Source organism: Myotis brandtii, unplaced genomic scaffold (assembly GCF_000412655.1).
Source record: "Myotis brandtii unplaced genomic scaffold, ASM41265v1 scaffold594, whole genome shotgun sequence".
Classification (NCBI taxonomy): domain Eukaryota; kingdom Metazoa; phylum Chordata; class Mammalia; order Chiroptera; family Vespertilionidae; genus Myotis; species Myotis brandtii.
In genome coordinates this window covers 621372-641786 of record NW_005370240.1, presented here as the reverse complement: position 1 = coordinate 641786, position 20415 = coordinate 621372, and the positions used below count along the sequence as shown (strand labels likewise).

Sequence of the window (20415 nt, the reverse complement as noted above, 5' to 3'; positions counted from 1 at the left end):
AACAGTTGTTGCCAGAGCTTGCTGGAAGATTACTCCTCATTGCAGGAGAAGTGGAATGCGTGCCTTTGTGTGCTAACAGCAGGTTTGCATTCCATAAGCGGAAGGAGTGGGAAAGAGCAGAAATAACCACGGCCAAAAGAACCACCTGCTTCTCTCCGGTGACTGGAGAAGATGTGTAACTTGTCAGTCTAGGTCGGGAAAGTCAAGATGTTATTTCCCATCTCACAACTCATACTGGACAACCAAAAAACAAGCGCAGCCTGGATGGATGCATCGAATGTAGGTCAAAGGTCTTTGAATGCAGAATGATTTAAGCTTAAATTCTGGAGTTGGTGACTTCTTTTTTTTTTTTTTTGGTGACTTCTGATAACATGCTTAGTTTTCTTGTCCATAATATTGGCATAAGAATGTCTATTGCATACAGGCTTTGCGAGTATTAATACGATAGCATTGCAAGTGTTTAGTTTTGTGCCTGTCACCGAGGAGGCGTTCAGTGATGGATTACCAAGGGCAATGGCAGTTGTCTCCGGGGACCAGTTGCCAGGAAAGCTGTACAGACTATCCGAGTTTTGTTGAGTGTTTGATCTAGAAGATTGCCATGAGCATTCCTTTCATTTAGTTGTTGCTCACCTACTTACACCTGGCATCTTGCTAGGCATCAGGGCTGGGAAAATAAAACTCCACTCCCTGTGCTTAGAAGTTCATGATGCAGAGCAGTGGTTCTCAACCTTCTGGCCCTTTAAATACAGTTCCTCATGCTGTGACCCAACCATAAAATTATTTTCGTTGCTACTTCATAACTGTAATGTTGCTACTGTTATGAATCGTAATGTAAATATCTGATATGCAGGATGGTCTTAGGCAACCCCTGTGAAAGGGTCGTTCGACCGCCAAAGGGGTCTCGACCCACAGGTTGAGAACCGCTAACTCAGAGGAAGAAATAAGGAAAGAGCAGTAAAACATAATGTGCCATGGACTCCTGGAGGACAGATAGTAACAGAGACTGGGACCATGAAGTAGCAGTGGTTGATAAAAAATTCTAGAGATTTGCTTAATGGAAGAGCATGGCAAGTTCAGGAAGCAGTAAATGAAAGTTTATAGCAACGTGAGAAGCACAACAGGCCAGAATACAAAAAGGGAGCCACAGAGTTGAAAGAAAATATGATTTAGATAGAATTCAGAGACCTGGTTCCCTTGGCCTGACTGTTTTGTTGCTGTTATTGCTGCCCCACTGTTATTTCATGGTTAGGGCTTTTATAACTAGAGCACACATGCAAGTCAATGATGAAGAAAAAAATAATCCTGGGAGAAATAGGAAGGCAATGGATAATTGTCTGCCTCGCTAGGGGATATCGTTTTACCCAGGTGTACAGGAGGAATAAGTAAAGGGTGAAGCAGAAGAAACCCATGAGCAGCTCAATGCTTAAGAAACTTCTTATGAGTTTGGGAAGGATAGGAAGGTAAGGAAGCCAATAAGATGCTCTATGTAATCAAAGTGAGAAAAGAAGGTGCTGAGCTTGGATTGTGGGTCCTGAGAATCTCTGATTTCCAAGGTTCACTGCCGTGTTATTAATAGCTGCACTTGATGGTTAAAGTGGCAGCCTTTTGCTTATTATTTGTTTCATCACTCACATTATTAAAACATCTATAATTTCAAATAAAGAAAAGCAGTCTTGGGGACCACTTAGAAAACAGAATTCCAAACCTCAGTATAAGTACTAGGTGCTAAGAAAATATCTATCTTTGGTTTTAGAAGAGAAACGTGAAATAAAATTAGATTTTTCTTCTAATTGAATCTTAATTAAACAGAAATATGTAAAAAATAGTATTGCATAGAGAAAAAATATTTTTTGGATCAAAATTTGTTTTAGATCCTATGTTGCAAAAAAAAGCCTTTTCTAGTGCTGATCAGTAAACTAAGGGATAAAGTCTATTTGCTATTGCCCTAGCTGGTTTGGCTCAGTGGATAGAGTGTCAGCCTGCAGAATGAAGGGTCCCGGGTTTGATTCCGGTCAAGGGCACATGCCTGGGTTGCAGGCTCGAGGCAGCCGATCAATGATTCTCTCTCATCAATGATGTTTCTGTCTTTCCCTCTCACTTTCTCTCTGAAATCAATAAAAAAATATTTTTTAAAAAGAATATTTACTACTTAAACCATTGATTTTTACCAAGTAAACTAAGAATCATGGCTTGCTGGATAATTGGATATTCAGAACAAATGTTCCGAATAATATTAAATTTGACTATGCTCAGGTTCCTGAGCATAGTCATAAGTAACACATGACTAAATAACACATCTTCTTTCTTGTTATTTCTGTCCATTATCCTGTACAATAAAAGGCTAATATGCAAATCGACTGAACAGCGGAATGACCGGTTGCTATGATGTGCACTGACCACCAGGGGGCAGATGCTCAATGCAGGAGCTTCCCCCTCGTGGTCAGTGCACTTCCACAGGGGGAGCGCCAATCAGCCAGAAGCCAGGCTCATGGCTGGCGAGTGCAGCGGCAGTGGCAGGAGACTCTCCCACCTCTGCGGCAGCACTAAGGATGTCCAACTGCTGGCTTAGGCCTAAGCTGTCAGTTGGACATCCCCTGAGGGCTCCCAGACTGTGAGAGGGCACAGGCCGGGCTGAGGGACCCCCTCCCTGAGTGCACGAATTTTGTGCACCGGGCCTCTAGTATGTAAATAAACAAGGACTATTTTCCTGTAAAATTGTTTTACTTCACTGTGTATATTTACCCATCTACTTGTTATTCTTCATGGCTAGATTTGTCAAGATTGTGAAAGATTCATTTTGATAGTAGCATATACTCAAAACTATTGCTAGAATATTTAATAATTGATAAATAACTAATCACTAGTCTTCCATTATAACTGAACTGAAGAAACACAATAGTTTTCTTGTTATTGTTTTAACCCTAAAATTAAGTTCTTTAGTTTCAGACAGTATAAAATTTCATTGTAACTTCTAATGATGGAGAATATGATTTGACTTCTTTTTTAGTCAAGAACCATATGATTTCACTCATATGTGAATATAAATCTGAAAGCAACAAATGAACAAATAAGAAAAACAAACAAAAACTCATAGACACAGACAACAGTATGGTAGTTACCCTAGGGAAAAGAGTTAGGGGAAGATAGTAAAGGATAAGGGGATCAAATATATAGTGACAGAGGAAGGAGACTTGATTTTGAGTGGTGAACACACAATGCAATACACAGATAATGTTATAGAATTGTACACTTGAAATCTCTATAATTTTATTAACCGATGTCACCCCAATAAATTTAATAAAATTTAAAAAATAGTTTGGTCTACTTCCTTGCATTTCCTGGTTTAAGTTTAAAGATATCTCTTATTATTTCTGATTTAAACTCAAGAAAAAAAATGTTTCTTCACATTATATAATAAGTTATGATTTCCAGCTGGTCAGACACAAGTAAAGATTTCATTAAAGAAATCAAAAGAAAGCACACTTAGAGGACAGAGGGAACAATAAGTGTACACAGTTCTTTTAAAATTCCTGCACTTTCGTTTGTCTCTGTTATTTGTATAGAGTTTGTTTTCTAATTAAGTGCATTAGCATAATTTTTAGAAAGTAACTGACAAAGAATACCTCTGTTCTCTGCCTTTAGCCTGATCATTTTAAACACCATATCAGTGTCTAATCTGCCTGTGCAGATTACTCTTTCTCCTTTGCTCCACTAACCAATTTAAAAAGTATGGACAAAACTATTAAAAATAACACTAGTGTTTCCAAGTTAATAAATAAAGTGTATAAAATAGATTAATTTGCCTGGATAGTGTGGCTCAGTAGATTGAGTGTCATCCCATGCACCAGGAGGTCACTGGTTCAATTCCTGGTCAGGACACATGCCTGGGTTGTGGGCTCAATCCCCAGTGGGGGAGGGTGGTGCGGGAGACAGTTGGTCGTTGTTTGGTCCATGTTTCTCTCTCATTGATGTTCCTATCCCTCTCTCCATCTCCCTTCCCCTTTCTCTAAAATCAATAAAAACATATTAAAAATAAATTAAATTAACTTGTTAAAGCAAAGGTAAATTGACATGTGAGAATACACATATGAATGGCACTAAATTGTAAATCAAATAATTATAAACTTTATTCTGAACTGTTTTCCCTTCTTTGGCATTCCTTAGACTTTTCAAGTTGAATGAACAAAATTTAATTTTGAAAATTTTTTTTGAAGAGTTAAGGATTAGATCACTATATTCAGCTTCATTTTAATCACTAATTAAACTAAGTTTCTTTGAAAACAAGCAGCAGTTCATTGAGAAAATTAAAGCTCAAAGAAATGGAAGAATTTACCCAAGATCATCTAATAAATGACAAAATTAGGATTCAAAGCATAGCCATTGTATATGAGGTGATAAATATTTTAATTAACTAGATGGGAGGAATCCTTTCACAATGTATATGTATATCAAACCATCAGGATGTACACTTTAAATCTCTTACAATTTTAATTGTCAATTATATCCGAATAGAGCTAGAAAAAAAACATAGCCATTATATCCATTAGATAAAATAAAATACATATAAAATGTAGAGATTATAAAAAATGGTTAAGACCCAAACAAAACAATTATTGTCTCTAAGAACAAAATGAAAATTTACAATTTTAATAAAATACCTGCAAATTGAAACATATATTAAGTAATTGGCAAAAAATCTCTCTCCCTCTCTCTCTCTCTCTCTCTCTCTCTCTATCTTTCTCTCTCTCTCTCTCTCTCTATATATATATATATACACAAATATACTAGAGGCCCGTTGCAGGAAGATTCCTGCAAGAATAGGGCTTCCTGCGGCTGGAGCGAAGCAGAGAAGGGAGCGAAACCCGCTGAGGTGGGCTTTGCTCCTGCTCCGCTGTGCGGCTGGTTTGTTTCCCCTCCCGCTCCGCCGCCCAGCTGGTTTCCCTTCCGCCTCCCGCCTTCGCCGCCTTGGCTCCGTTCCTGTCTCCGCTGCCTCTACTTTGGTCCCTTTTGCAGTGCTTCGCTTCCATGTTGTCTTCAGTCTTCGCTCCCAGCCGGTATATGTAAATTAACCGCCATCTTGGTTGGGTTAATTTGCATATAGTTGCTCTGATTGGCTGGTGGGCGTAGCGAAGGTATGGTCAATTAGCATCTTTGTCTTTTATTAGTGTAGATAGTATGTATATATATATATATAGAGAGAGAGAGAGAGAGTGAGAGAGAGAGAGAGAGAGAGAGAGGAAATATGCACATTAGGCCAGGACCCTGTAACGAGTCATGACCAGACAGGAGGAGGTTGAATGCGCAAGTGAGGCCTGGAACAGAGATGGTGACAGAGACAGGGGCAAGGAAGCTGCCGCGCTCCAGCTCGGGCTGCCCCCTGGAGCCGGAACGGACATGGACATGGACATGGACAGGGACAGTGGGGCCGGGCTTGCATCCTCCATGGCCGAGCGCAGGCCTGGAGAGGAGAAGGCAGGCCCACCTCCCGTGGAAGCAGCGCGGCTCCCTCCCACCTCCTGTAGAATTGGTGTGGGTCCCTCCCAGCTCCCATGAGTGCCAGCCCACTTGCTTCCGCCTCCTGCAGAAGCTGCATGGCTCCCGTGGAAACAGCACAGCTCCCAGCGGCGCTCTGCGGTTCCCGCCGGCTCCCGCGGAAGTGGCGGGGGGCCTACTGTGTGCGATATCGCGCAATGGGCTGCTAGTGTATATTATATGTGTGTATAAACTCCTTTGCACACAAATATTAAGGCAACAGAAAAAAACAAATTTTTAAAACTCAAAGCTCAAAATTATGAAGATAAAAATACTTTCATATTTTTAGCAACAGAAACTTTTTTTAAATTTGGAATTTGAATGTATTTTAATATGAATGTTATTTGGGGAAGAGCAGTTCTACATAGGGCTTACAAATGTCTTCATATGGCTTTGATATGTATTATTACTCTAATCTAAAAAGTCAGAGCTGCTGTAAGCACACCATTTCACACTCTACACCTTGTTTCAAATAGAAAGTGATGACTTAAAGATGACATGGAATGAGCTGAGAGAAGACTGGGATGAAAGATATGAAGGGAGAGATGGAAGAGGGATGCAGGGGTCACTATTGCAAGTGCCTTCTTAGACTTGAGAAGGAATTAATTGCAAGGGATTTAGGTAAATACTGGGCAAATAGTTTTTAAATATAAGTATTTTAAGCCTCAGATCCACAAACTATTAGATAAATTATCTATAATAATAAAAGCAAAATATGCTAATTAGACCAGACATCCTTCCAGATGACCTTCCGGACGAAGCCGAAGCTGCAAGGGCTGAGCCCCTTGTACAAATTTCATGCATGGGCCTCTAGTATACAATAAATGCATTCCCACAGAGTACTTTCTCTTAAGATTGAACAGTGAATATATGATGTAACCAAAATTTCAATTGAGATATTTCTGATTCTGAAGTCCAAGATTTTTCCAACTTGCCAAAATCTCACAGTAAATCTAAAGGTAGAGAAAGTACAAACGGATATACCCAAGTCTCAGAATTCTTCTCTAGAGCCTTTTCACATACATTTTCACACTAGATCCTAAAAGTATAAGCTATTTTTTAAAATTCTTTATTGTTTAAAGTATTACATATAGTATTACATATGTATAAGCTGTTTTTTAAATGGCTAAGGATCACAGAATTATTCAGTTATGATAGACAATAGCAATCACCTAGAATATAGGTCCTTAGCTTAAGGTCCATGTAGTGTAAGAGCTATAGGGTGGCATAGAACTATTAAATCTGTACATAGATTTATTTTGTAAAATTTCCATATTCCTGACAAGAACGCCCATATATTACATGGTATTTTCAAAGGGAATTATGATTGAAAAATGTTTAAGAACTAGTGATATAAAACAAACAACTTTTATAGATGAAAAACTAGAAGCCCAGAGAGCTAACGTAACTATGGGGACCATACAGCTGGATAGTGGAAGAACAACTACTAGAACATGGGTATCTAACATTTCAGTATCCTTTCCCACACCATAGGGCCACACATGGTACACCACACCATGAGTTTGCAAAATTAAAGCTGGTATCTGCAGAGGGTGGCACACAGGAGCAAGTGAGAAGCCTTACTGGTGCTAAGCATCCTAGTGAACTCTAGGTCCCTCCCTCCTTTGCATTTCCAGACTAATAAGAAAATCTATGTTTAACTTTACATGGTTCAATGTGTAGAGAGAAATAAATTATGCTTTATAAATTATGGTGCAAGGCTAACTGTGGACATTTTCCTAAGAAAACTCAATGACTTAGAACCTGCTAACCTCAGTAAGCAAAACCTTAGTGGACTGTAATTAATGTTCACAGTGCATCTGCTTAATTTTCCTAATGCATTAGTTTCCTTTTTCTTTTAAAAAATCCTGTAATCTTTTATTAGCTTTACTTTCAGTAACTTATAGTCAGGTTTCTTATCTTATTTCAACCTTTTAGTGTAATGTTAATTTGGATGTTGTTTTATGAGAGTATAGGAATGAAAAATAATTTAAAAATAAATACATTTATCAAGGTTTTCATGCTAACATAGTTGTGGATTTTAAAGAAATAACTTGCCCAGCCAGCATGGTTCAGTGGTTGCAATGCTCAGCGTGGCTCATAGCATTGACCTATGAACCAGTAAGTCACAATTCAATTCCTGGTCACGGCACATGCCTGGGTTGCGGGCTTGTTCCCCAGTAGGGTGCATGCAGGAGACAGCCAATCAATGATTCTCTCTCATCATTGATGTTTCAATATCTCTCTCTCTTCCTCTCCCTTCCTCTCTAAAATCAATAAAAATATTCTTAAAAAAGGAAATAACTTATAAGAGATGACAGTTACTATGAGTTCAGTGGTGTCTAGTTGACTATTTCTCTGTTGCAGATAAATTGGCAGGGGCTGCTGAGAAATGAATGCTAGAGCTTGCCATTCTTAATTAATCATAACTGATTACTAAAAACCAGAATTTTACACAAAGTTTCCCTTTCAGTCCTGGTGGCACCCCAACACTGATGACCTGACCTTTGCAATGCACTTTCACAAGGAACTAGGTATGATATTCTTGAAAATACACAATGATCCATCTTTACCTCAGGATCACAAACTATTAGACCACTGCCACCACCACAACCAATATTATTACCAAAGCAACACCACCAGTCAAACCATCTAGACCAGCCCTGGGCAAACTACAGCCCGCGGGCCGGATCCGTAAAGCCAATGCAGGTGAGTTATTTGCATTAAGAAAGCATCACTCTAGAGCAGCCGTGGGCAAGGATCCGGCCCTTTTGAAATGAATAAAACTAAAAAAAAAAAGACCGTACCCTTTTATGTAATGGTGTTTACTTTGAATTTATATTAGTTCACACAAACACTCCATCCATGCTTTTGTTCCGGCCCTCCGGTCCAGTTTAAGAACCCATTGTGGCCCTCGAGTCAAAAAGTTTGCCCACCCCTGATCTAGACCATTAATTGAGCTTTTACTGTGGGCAAGTCTGCTAAATGCACTGCTTACATTATTTTACATCATATTCATGACATTGTTGTTAAGTAGATGCTATCAATCCTATTAATATCTACATAATACCAATATCATTTCAGAGAAGTTTTTATAGATGAGGAAACTTGAAGTTAAGGAGGTCAAATGACTTACCCCTTTCTTCCATAACTAGTAAGAAACAAAATCTGGATTAGAATCCAAATTGCTTTGATTCCAAAGCTAGTTCTTTTAACCAACAAGTTATTTTGTTTCCCCTGTTGCTTATCTGATAGCAATAATGCATAGGTTAGTGGATGTACTTTTTACACTGATTTAAAAAGACAGGAAGGAGGAAAGGAAGAAAGATTGTTATCATAAGTGTAAAGAAATTAAATGGGAAATCTATGATCAAAGGAGAAGAAACTGAAGATAACAGAAATGGTGCTTTGGGTAAAAGAAGGCAAAGGCAAAATACTAGTATACCTTCAAATGATACCAGCAAGTGAGTGTCTATGGGGGGAGTAGAACTTTAACATGGTGGTTCATATTCCTTAGGTGAGAGCATTCAGATCCAATCCAGTGAGCTCTGCTATCAAATTACCATGAGCACAGTCCAGACCATTTAACCTAGCATGATGTGAGAGTTACTTTGCTGAGAGAGTTAATTTGGTTATCTTGCTTATTGCAAACGGGGGTCTTTTGGGTACAATCCATGGCAAGTAACAAAGTATAATTTCCTTCTCATTCTACCTTGAGTGTATACATAATTCTATCTCTAGGTGTAAACATAATTGTATCTTTAGATTTTGCAAATCTAAAAGATGCAAAAGCTATTGCTGCACAGGAGCTTTTGACAGCCCACACCCTATAATGAAAAAGGAGGAAATGCACAGATGAGCACTCAAAGCATGCACAAAATTGAACAAAATGTGAAGACCCTACAGAGACCAAACATTAAAATGTTAAAAAATCTAGGCCCAAATGGTCAAAAAGCACTAAAACAGTGCTCAAGAACAACATTAAGAAATCATTCCATACCATTTGAATAATTTCATGAATTCTGGGTTCTCTATCTATTATTAGCCAAAGCACTGAGAACTTGCTTGCCATTACAGATGGTTTGCATAAAATCAACATCCCATGAAGTCCTGAGAAAAACATATGTTTGCGGATGATTACCCAAAGATAGCACTGGGACATTCATTATTCATTAGCTACATCATTACAATTTTAACATGATCCATTCTCTGTATTTCACTGAATCTAAGTCCCTGTGGACCAAGTCCATGCATGCAGTTTTATTTCCCTTTTCAGTTCAGATTAGAAAAGTCTTTGGAATGTTTGCTCACCTCGTGTGAGAGTTTTGTAAATGTGATAAGTGACAAACGTTGGAAGTAAGACACACAGGCATTATTTTTCTATATTTGTCAATAGCTCTTTTAGCAGAAATTATTTAGGCTCTCCTCACCTGTCTTCCTGCCTTGGCCCACAGAGAACACTTGTCCATGAGTATTTCTCTCTTCTGGGGAGTACTGGAAGGAAGCATCTATATTTGTCTCTAAATAGTACCAGAGGAGGGAGAGTAGCATTATTCAAGTGTCCAGGTGACGCTTGAATAAAGCTGATTTATAGACCTTTGCATTGCACTCTATGGGCATCATGTTTTGGTCAGGATACTGGTGTAGAAGAGAGTGAATTATAAAAGCCAGGCACCAAAAGCCCACTCACCAACAATATACAGGTGACCCCCAAAATGTATACATACTTTGACAGCTGATTTCTATTACATTTTGAAAATGAAATGTATTTTAATAAACACTGCCTTTAATTATTCAAAGTATGTATACATTTTGGGGGGACACCCTGTATTCGGAAGTGCTGTCAAATCTTTGTTATTAACAGTAGAATTATTGCAAACTACTTGCAAGCAGAAATCTTTTTGCTTCTGATTGCAACAGTAGCTGTGAACTGTAAAGTTGCTCATCAACCCATGACAACATCCTTTTCACAATACAGGGTTTGGCCAAATGTCATTTCCACTGAAAAATGGTAGTTACAGCCCAGTTCTACACCTAATGTCCCCTCTTCTATGATACTTTAATAATTTATACCCTTTTATAGTACTTATCACAGCCTGCCAGATGATTACTGAAATTATTGGATTGAAATTATTGATAGCAATCCAATAATTGCCTTGCTCAATGACTAGAATATGCATGTTTAATGAGTAGAGATTGATATTGATTTGTGTGCTCTCCCAGTTCTGACAGGGCGCATTATATAGGGAGGTATGGACAGATTTCAATCTGTAAGGCTATGTATTTTAAATTCTAGTTCAGGAAAGACAGTGGTCAACATCAGCAAATCAAGTCTTCTACTGAAGAGATTCACTGGCATAGTCACATATGACAACACTGAAGACATGCATACACATGTATGTGTATGCCTGAATCACACACACACATACACATGTACACACAGAGCACTCCAGTCATCTTCTCTTATCTTTTCACAATTATTGCTAGTAACTCAACCTCTATTTCTTAATCAAAAATGTAGCCCGAAGGAAAGAAAATTGTAAAGATCATGGGCCATTTTTGCAATATATAGTACCAGAAGGCATGGTACTATAGAACATGATGGTACTGTAGAACAGTGATGGCGAACCTATGACCCGCATGTAGCGACACGTGAACTCATTTTTTTGGTTGATTTTTCTTTGTTAAATGGCATTTAAATATATAAAATAAATATCAAAAATATAAGTCTTTGTTTTACTATGGTTGCAAATATCAAAAAATTTCTATATGTGACACAGCACCAGAGTTAAGTCACGGTTTTTCAAAATGCTGACACGCCGAGCTCAAAAGGTTCGCCATCACTGGTGTAGAAAGCTATTTGTGTTCCTGGTCAACAGTGCTGGCACATCATAAAAGATAAAGGAAGTTTGCTGAACTGATCTGATCTTGGCTTAAAAGTTGTTGCCTAAATTAATTAATTATTATTATTATTTTTTTAGACTGGGCTGCTTCTTCCTTTTTGCCTCAATTACTCTTGAATGCCTGGTTTTGTCCCTGTCTGCTTCTTGGGATCAGAGTGCCCACTGCAGGTGCTCAGGTGACCTGCACCCACTTATCCTTCATCAAAGATGGTGCATAGGGTAGCCAGCACCCTATTAAGGACCTAGCTGGTGGCTTACATCAGTCAATGGAATCACACAAAACACAATTTAACATGGTTCTGTTGAAAGAGCACAGAACTAGATGTCAAAAGATCTGGGCTTAAATAATATTCCATACCTTAATGTGCATTTGAACTTGGATTGGTCACATTGATTGCATAAACCTCAGGTCCTTTATTGGTGAAATAAACACAGTTCTAAAATTCCATCAATGCAGTGATTTTCAACTGCTGTGCGGTGGCACACTGGTGCGCCATAAGAATTTTTAAAACATGCAATACCTGACTACTTAGTCAGGGGCACTGGCCTCTTTCCCCTTAGATTGTCAAATAAAAAATGACAACCGTTAACACAATAGTTGTCTGGTGTGAATGAGTAAAAATTATATCTATTTTTGTCAGATCAGCCAAAAATATATATTTTTGGTACGCTGCAGAATTTTAGTAATTAGTTTATGTGTGCATGAGATTAAAAAGAATGAAAATCACTGCATTAATCTGCTTCATAAGATTGCTACATTATGTGATTTTGTAAACTTAACTGTCATACAAATGTCAGTGAGATCGGAGCACACAATTTAATATGTATGAACAGGTCTCTCATCCCTTTTGTTTCCCTTCATGTGAGGTAGCTCATGATATCACTTTTGTGCCAGCACCAAGGAATGTGTTGCCTGTTTATTTTATTGTGCTTCTCCCTGCCACTCATTGCTCATGACTGAAATCAATGGGTGTCTGTTGGCAGTATTTGGAAGGTGTATTCTTTAGGTAATATATAGTCATAGTTACTTATGGGCAAACAGAAATTTTCGTGGATCTGAGTCTGCCCTCATGTGGATATCTCAGAGCCCTATTCTTCATCAGGCAATTATCAGTTCATTTTATTTTATTTTATTTTATTTTATTTTATTTTATTTTATTTTTTTGGTCTGAAGCTAGTAAGTAGCACATGGACACAGATAGCACTAACTGCAATTTCCCAGTTATATGTTAAGTACTTTGGAGAGTATTCATTGAACTTTCCATTACAAAAGCTGCCCAAATGGATAAAAGTTATTTGATTGAAAAGAGCTTCATGAGCTCTCATTAAAACTTTGAGTGACTACACAGACCATTCTGGAAGAGTACCAGGCAGCACCTGGCTATTGTCACCTTGAGTGTGCCATTAGCTAACCATGCGATTTCAGGAACATGCCATTGTCCTCAACGCTTTCATCAGTCCCTGCTCTTCTCCAACATCATCCCAGCACAATCGCAGTTCAGAGCATCTACTGGCCCTTCAGATATTCATTCATTTTTTAAAAAAAAAACCTCATCTATTTATTTGAACATAGATTTGTTCATTTTTTATATTTATTCTATCACTTAGTAAGCACTTATATATCATGTATCCTGAACAATGTGAAAAGCACTAGAATATGGAGTTAAAAGAACAAAACCCTGTCCTTAGGGGCATTTAGTCCTGTGAAACAATTGTAGCAAAAGACAGTGTGATACGGAATAGACAGGAGAGGTAAATCCAGTCCCTGCTGGTGGGGAGAAATCAGGTTATAGGATTTCATAAGAAGATTTCCCCCCTAGCCAGTGTGTCTCAGTTGTTTGAGTGTCATTCCATGTACCAGGAGGTCAGCAGTTCTATTCTCAGTGAGGGCATGTGCAGGAAGCAACCGATCAGTGTTTCTCCCTCACACCAATGTTTCTCTCTCTCTCTCCCCCTCCCTTCCTCTCTCTCTCAAATCAATAAAAACATATTTTAAAAAAATATTTCCTAAAGGAGTGATCTAATTTTTGAATAAAAACGATAATTTTTGGAACAGTTTTAGAATTATTGTGCAGATAATACAGAGAATCCCTATATGCTTCATACCCAATATCGCCTATTGGTAACATCTTGCTTTAGTGTGGTTCATTTGTCACAAATAATGAACTAATATTGATAAATGGTTATTAACTGAAGTCTATACTTTACTCAGATTTCCTTAGTTTTGGCCTAGTTTCCTTTTTCTTTTCTAGGGTCCCACCCAGGGTACCACATTATATATAGTTGTTATGTCTCTTTAGGTTCCTCAAGACTGATCAATTCTCAGCTTTTTCTTCTTTTGGATTATCTTGAACATTTTGAGGGGTATTAATCTGGTATTTTGTAGCATGTCCTTCAACTGGGTTTCATCTGATGTTTTTCTCATGGTTTGGGGAGGGAGAACACTGAAGAAAGTGTCATTTTCATCACATCATATCAAGCAAGGGTACATACTATCAATATCACTTATGACTTTTCAAATATATATTTCTATTGATTTCAGAGAGGAAGGGAGAGGGAGGGAGGGAGAGAGAGAGAAAGAGAGAGAGAGAGATTGATTGGCTGCCTCCTGCCCATCCCACACTGGGGTTGAGCCTACAACCTGGACATGAGCCCTGACAGGGACTAGAACTGTGACCTCTTGGTTCACAGGTTGATGCTCAACCACTGGGCCATGCCAGCCAGGCACTTAGGACTTTCTATGTTGAACTTGATCACCTTGCTGAGGTAGTGTTTGTTAGGTTTGTCCACCGTGAAGTTACTCTTTCACCCTTTCATATTATATAGGATTAATGTAAAGAGAAGTGCCATCTTATAAAACATTACCTTTCCTCTTAATTAGTTCCCAAATTTCAGAATGGGAGGATTATTTATGATGCTGAAACCTGCAGACATTTTTCTCCTATAAAATAGGGTGATGAATTGGTGCCCTTTGCTTTAACTATTCATATGATTTAATGAAAGACAGTGCACTGCCTGAAAGAAGTGACATGATTCTGGAACCCATCTTAGTATAGTTTCCTTCAAACACACAGAGAGCTGTTTTATGGGCTGCAGCTGCTGCAAGCTTAGGATATGCCTCATAATCTCATCAGTGCTAAATCTGGGCAGGGATAGGGGTATCCAGCAGCTGTGCAAGATTTGTGGAAGGAGGTAAGCAAAAGCATTAACAATTGTTAATTTCTCACTTTTGAGGTGTTGAATATACACTGTCTTATTTGATGTAACCCACTTAATAACCCTGGGAGGTGGGCATCACTGGCCCTATTTTATAGCAGAGCCATGTAAGCTCCAGACAATACTAGCTGGTAAGTGGCAGAACTAGAATTTAATCCCAGGCATTAGGAATCCCAATCCCATGTTTATGGGACTGAAATACATTTTGAGCAGAGAGCTAACTTTAATAATACATTCCATTCTTTTTACCACCACAGAGATTGCAGAGAATGTTCACTTGTAGAAAAGGTTTTTGAACTACATCATCGTACTTCCTGTGAGTGGAGAAAATAACATACTAAGAGTGTGAACCAGAGGAGAATTTAGTGATAGACTGTTGAAATTATAAAAGACTAGAGGCCCAGTGAACAAATTCATGCATCAATGGGTCCCTCGGCCTGGCCTGTGGGATTGGGACAAAACCAACTCTCTGACATCCCCTGAGGGGTCCCAGATTGCAAGAGAGTGCAGGCCAGGCCGAGGGACCCCACCAGTGCATGATCGGGGCCAGGGAGGGACACAGGCGTTGGCCAGCCGGGGAGGTACCACTGGAGGGCTCCAGGGTGTGTCTGGCCCATCTCACTCAGTCCTGATCGGTCGGACCCCAGCAGCAAGCTAACCTACCAGTTGGAGCATCTGCCCCCTGGTGGTCAGTGCACGTCATAGCAACTGGTCAACCAGTCAACTGTCTGCCCCCTGGTGGTCTATGCACATCATAGTGAGTGGTTGAGCAGCCTCAGCATATCATGAGCATGTTACGCTTTGATTGGTTGAACAGACTACCGGACACTTAGCATATTAGGCTTTTATTATATAGGATTAGTAGGTGTGCCATGCCAGCATGGCTATGGGTGAACCTGATGGGGGGGTAGTGAAGGATTAAAGAAGACAGACAAGAGAATAAAGCTGGGGCTAGGTGGGACACTGTCCTCTGATTAGAGAGACAGTGCCAAGGCCTACAAGGCGAGTCTTTATTTTATAGCCAGATTCCAAGAGGGAAAGTAAGGGAGTGGTTAAGATGTTTACAATGTTATCACGGGTTTTGAATCTACTCAATAACATGCACCTGAACTCTATCAAGCCCACATCACTCATCCTCCTGGTACCACAGGTTTGGACCATAAGGTCAAGCTTACAACTATAGCTTTTGGCTATAATTGTGCTGGGACTTGCACATGGCTTTGCCATGAGATGATCGTGCCCTCTCATTAGTCCAAGGCTTGAACCTGTCTAAACTCTATAGCCGCTCTCCACAAGTAGGTGTTAGCGGTTAGAAAAATCTAACTATAATGCTATTAGCTATAGGAGTAAAACTAAAGCAAAGTATGGCCATGGTGACCTTTTTTCAGGTGGACTGGTAGGTAGTCTCCTTAAAGACCTCAAGATTACATGGCCTACAGGTTTAGACACAGAACTGTAGGCAGCATCAATTCCAGCTCCCAGGCTCCAGTCTAGTTTTTGATTAATTACTAATCCATTTCAACTGGGAGCTCATTCATCACGTACTGGCCTATGTTAAAAATAATAAGTCCAACACACCGTTATGCAGGCACTACTATGTGCCAAGCACTGTCCAAGGGCGTTCACAATCATTATCTCACTTAATTCTCAAATATCCTTGCCATGTAATCATGATGAATCCCATTTGGCAGAAAAAGAAAATTAAGGCTTAGTGAGGCTAAGCTCTTTCTGATGGTGGCAGAACTAGAATTCAGTTTTAGGATATTCTTCCTGCTGAACCCCATTTCCTTTCCAAAGCCCCGTGAGAGCCCCTAGGAAGAAAGAATTGCCTTCTTTCACTATCTAAGTTCCATGTCATCATTATCTTGATACAACCTCATTAGTCCATAGGAAAAAAAAATGAATTTGTTCTTAGAATAATCCGATACTCAATATTTTGAAGCTAATAAGAAAAGGTCGGATTTAAATGTCTATATTATAAAAGAACTAAAATGAAAGATTCAGTGGATATTTGCAGTTTTGGCAAAACAAAACAAAACAAAACAAAAAACAAGTAAAACGCCTTCTGCTTCCCTCAATATCATAAAGAGAAAGAGACATGTTCAGAAAATAGGGAGGAATTATCACAACAAACAAGGTCACCCAATCACCTGCCCAGGCCTCTTTAAAAGCAACCCATGGCCAAGTTTCCTGCTGTCAGTTCACTGGACTGGCAATATATTGGCTAACTGCTTCCTTAATCCCATCTTTCTGCTTCCTTGATTCAGTTCCAGGAAGCTTCCACAAGCTGGGGCTGCAGATACCAAAACTGTTGGGAGAGCTAGTTCTATGCAAGCTTATGGCATTCCTGGGTATTTTAATTCATAGAAATACTTAATTTCAAAGCTCCCTACCATTTTGTGCAGACAGTTTTCAAGCGCAAGCAATCTGTACTGAGAACTGCAGCCCAAATTCCTGTGTAGGCTTGAAAAATGAGAGACAAACACTCAAGGGGAAACATCACATGGAGATAGCCAGTGTAGCTAAGGAATACAAGCTTTAGAATTGGAAAGAATTTAGCTTGAATTCTAGGCTTTTTATCTTTTAAGCATTACCTTTAAATTCTCAGCACCTTTGTTTCATTGTCTGTGATGGGATTTATGTCTTTCTCACAGTGTTGTTTATCCTTGAAGTCATTCACCCATTCAAAAACATGTAATGAGTAGGTGTTATGTACCAGGGTCTCTTAGGCATTTGGGGATACAGCTGTGATATTGGGCAAAGCTGACTCTGAGCTGACTCTGATGGAGTTGTGGGAGGGGCAGATAATAAGCAGTAGAACAACAACAAAAACACATGAGATTTTGAGATAATGATAAATGTTCTTAAGAAAATGAAAGAGGGTAATATGGTAGATAGTGTCTCAAGGGTTTGATTTAGTTTGGGTGTGGCCTGAAATAAATGGGGTGGTATTGAGAAGACTCATGAGACATATGAGTAAGGATAGGCTGTATGTTTTTAAGGGTAGATGTCATCTTGAATTTTTCCCAGTGTTCCCTGCCAGGCCTGATTTGCAGCAGGTATTCCATATAAATGACTTTAAATGAATATGTGCTTGGTCCCCCGTAGGTGCTCACTTCATGATTTTTCTTTCTATTCCTGTGAAAGCTGGTTCTCATGGCCTATAAGATTCAATGTACATTGCACAAGCTAACCAAAATTTTAAGTATCTTGATATTACAGAACCCTTACTCTATGCAAGGGTGAGGAACCTTTTTTCTGCCAAGAGCCATTTGGATATTTATAACATCATTCTCAGGCCATACAAAATTATCAACTTAGATATTAGCCTGCTGTATTTGGTCAAACATTTAATTAACTCACCCCTAATGCCTGGGCAGAACCAGATCAAATGATTTTGTGGGCCTTCTACGGCCCACGGGGCCAGACATCACCCACCCCTACCTATAGTCACCATTCACCAACTATCTAAATATGATCCATCACAGGCTAGGAGGTAGGCAACATGTTTAAACAAGAGAGTAAGACAAAGTCCTTTTCCTTATTTGTCTGGCCAGAGAGATACAATAAGTTTAAATAGAACTGTAATACAAAACAGTACCTCAAAACGTCCCCAAGTGTGGTAACAAATGCTTTCAGTATGCCAAGATGACCCCTTACTTATGATGGGGCTCCAGGAGGGTGGGAGGAGGAGGTGTATTTTAACTGGGTCTAGATTTAAAAATAAAAATATAGGAGCAACTGCTTTTCAGGAGTTATATTTAAAATGAAAATCCCAGCAACTTAATTCAGAACTTCTCAAACATTAGCCTAAATCAGAATGCTTACAATGAAGATTGCTGGCCTTCCCTCATGAAGTTTCTTTTTCCCTCCATCTGGGGTAGGGCCCAAGAATGTGTGTTTCTGACACATGCCCAAGCAATTCTTCACATGAATGTTTCCAGTTACATCTCCCAAATAGTGATGTATGTTCTGCCAGGGTGGTATCACTGCACCACGCTGCTCTGAACAAAACAGATATAAGGGGTATGTGGAGTCTTTGTGTGTGTTCACTGTGTGGGTAGATGCAGAATATTGGCATAAATGTGAATAAGGTTCATACTACATAACCAGGAAAAATGGTGTCCCTTTCATACTTCTCTGCTTTCCATTTTATACATCAGGGCTCCTCTTGTGCCTTTTTTCCTTCTACTTCCCAGACTCATCCTATAATGTTAAAGAAACAGAATGATTGCTATGGAATTGGAATTAAGAGCCACTGGGGTCATTAAAAATTCTCTGGTAACACAGACTAACCTGACACATCAGGGTCTTTCCTTGACCAGCATATTGGTTTCATCAGTTCCTTGATGCTCTTCAGTGTTATGGTCGGTCCCATAATAAATTTTCAAATATCAACCTTAATCTTAAGGTTATCCACCTCATAGAATGATATTGAAACATACAAATAAAGCCTCAGGCAGCTAGACCTGCCATGATAGAGATACTGAGAAGGGTATGCTGGATGAGCCCCCAACCACACCATCACTACTATAAAATATCCCCAGCCTGTCTTTGATTTCAGAATTCTCATTTCACAGATAATTATGGTGCTGTACTAATTAATGAGGCAGCCTATTTCATAAGTAAATTAATTTTAACTTCATTGTTCCAAATAAGAGATTTCTGTTTTCCAGTTGATGTAGACCTTACTAAACACTAAATGCCAGAGGCATGTGCCCTCATATCACCATATCACTCTTTTAGCTCAAAGATCTCAAAATCAAAGTAACAGAAAATATTTGTATTCTGTTCCAATATATTAGGATCAACAATATTGGAAAAACAATGTGTTCTCCTTTGTTCAACTTTTTAATGACACGTTTTCAATTGTTGTTTGTATAACTGGAAAGAACAAATGTAACAGCCTGTCTTATCAGCTTGAAATTTATGGATCAAGCCTTGTAACCTAATATTGGGCCCTAACACTCTGCTTATAAATTATCCTCCATACCGTTGGTCCATTCCCACATTATAGTAGATTCCCCAATAACCAGTACTGGCTGTCCTACAGATGATCATCTCAAATGACAAGCTATGAAATCAGTTCTATATCATGATTAGACAAGTCTTCCACCAAGAAAGGTTAACTTCTCTCTTCTTGATGTCTTTCTTTAGCCAGAAATCTATAAGATGTTGGCAGGAGAAACTGAAAGCTAAAAACTACATGTAGTGAAAATGTAATCTAGAATGTTTTATTTATGTTTTGTATGCTTCCATTTTCCCTCCTACATCCTGTGATGTATGTGTGGAGTTGTGAAATATGAGTAAAAGGAATATGAATAAAACTGCTCTGAAGGGAAGACCTCCATTGGTGTTCCTGGTTGCCAGGAAAACTTGTAGTTCTGTTCAATTGATTACATTTTGACTGGATCTATATTTGTGGCTGACAACAATTTGTGAGCTCAGTACCTGAAATGGACATGAATTTATGAATAGTTTTGTCTCATTAGGTAGCTGTGATCATGGATTTAGTATAATACCTAACATATAATAAGTGTTTAAAAAAATTTGGCTGCTGTTATTTTGCTTTCTATTTTCAACTTTTTCTAATCACACCTTTTCTAAAATGATGTAATTGAGGCTTAGAAAACTCGCCTCGTTGTCTACAGCAGATAGTGACAGGGCTTGGATTTGAATCCAGGTCTGCACATTATGTCTGAGCTCTTTCTTAACAACTATTCAGTACACCCAGTGCTATAACTGTCAGGTCACTTCCAGACCT

At 38.9% G+C, this 20415-nt stretch overlaps 1 protein-coding gene across 1 annotated transcript in view; it reads right to left on the bottom strand.

Moving 5' to 3' along the window:
• LOC102261422 (metabotropic glutamate receptor 5) overlaps positions 1 to 20415 on the bottom strand; it is a 164813-nt gene that overhangs the window by 111293 nt on the left and 33105 nt on the right. The gene's annotated exons all lie outside the window — the stretch shown is intronic.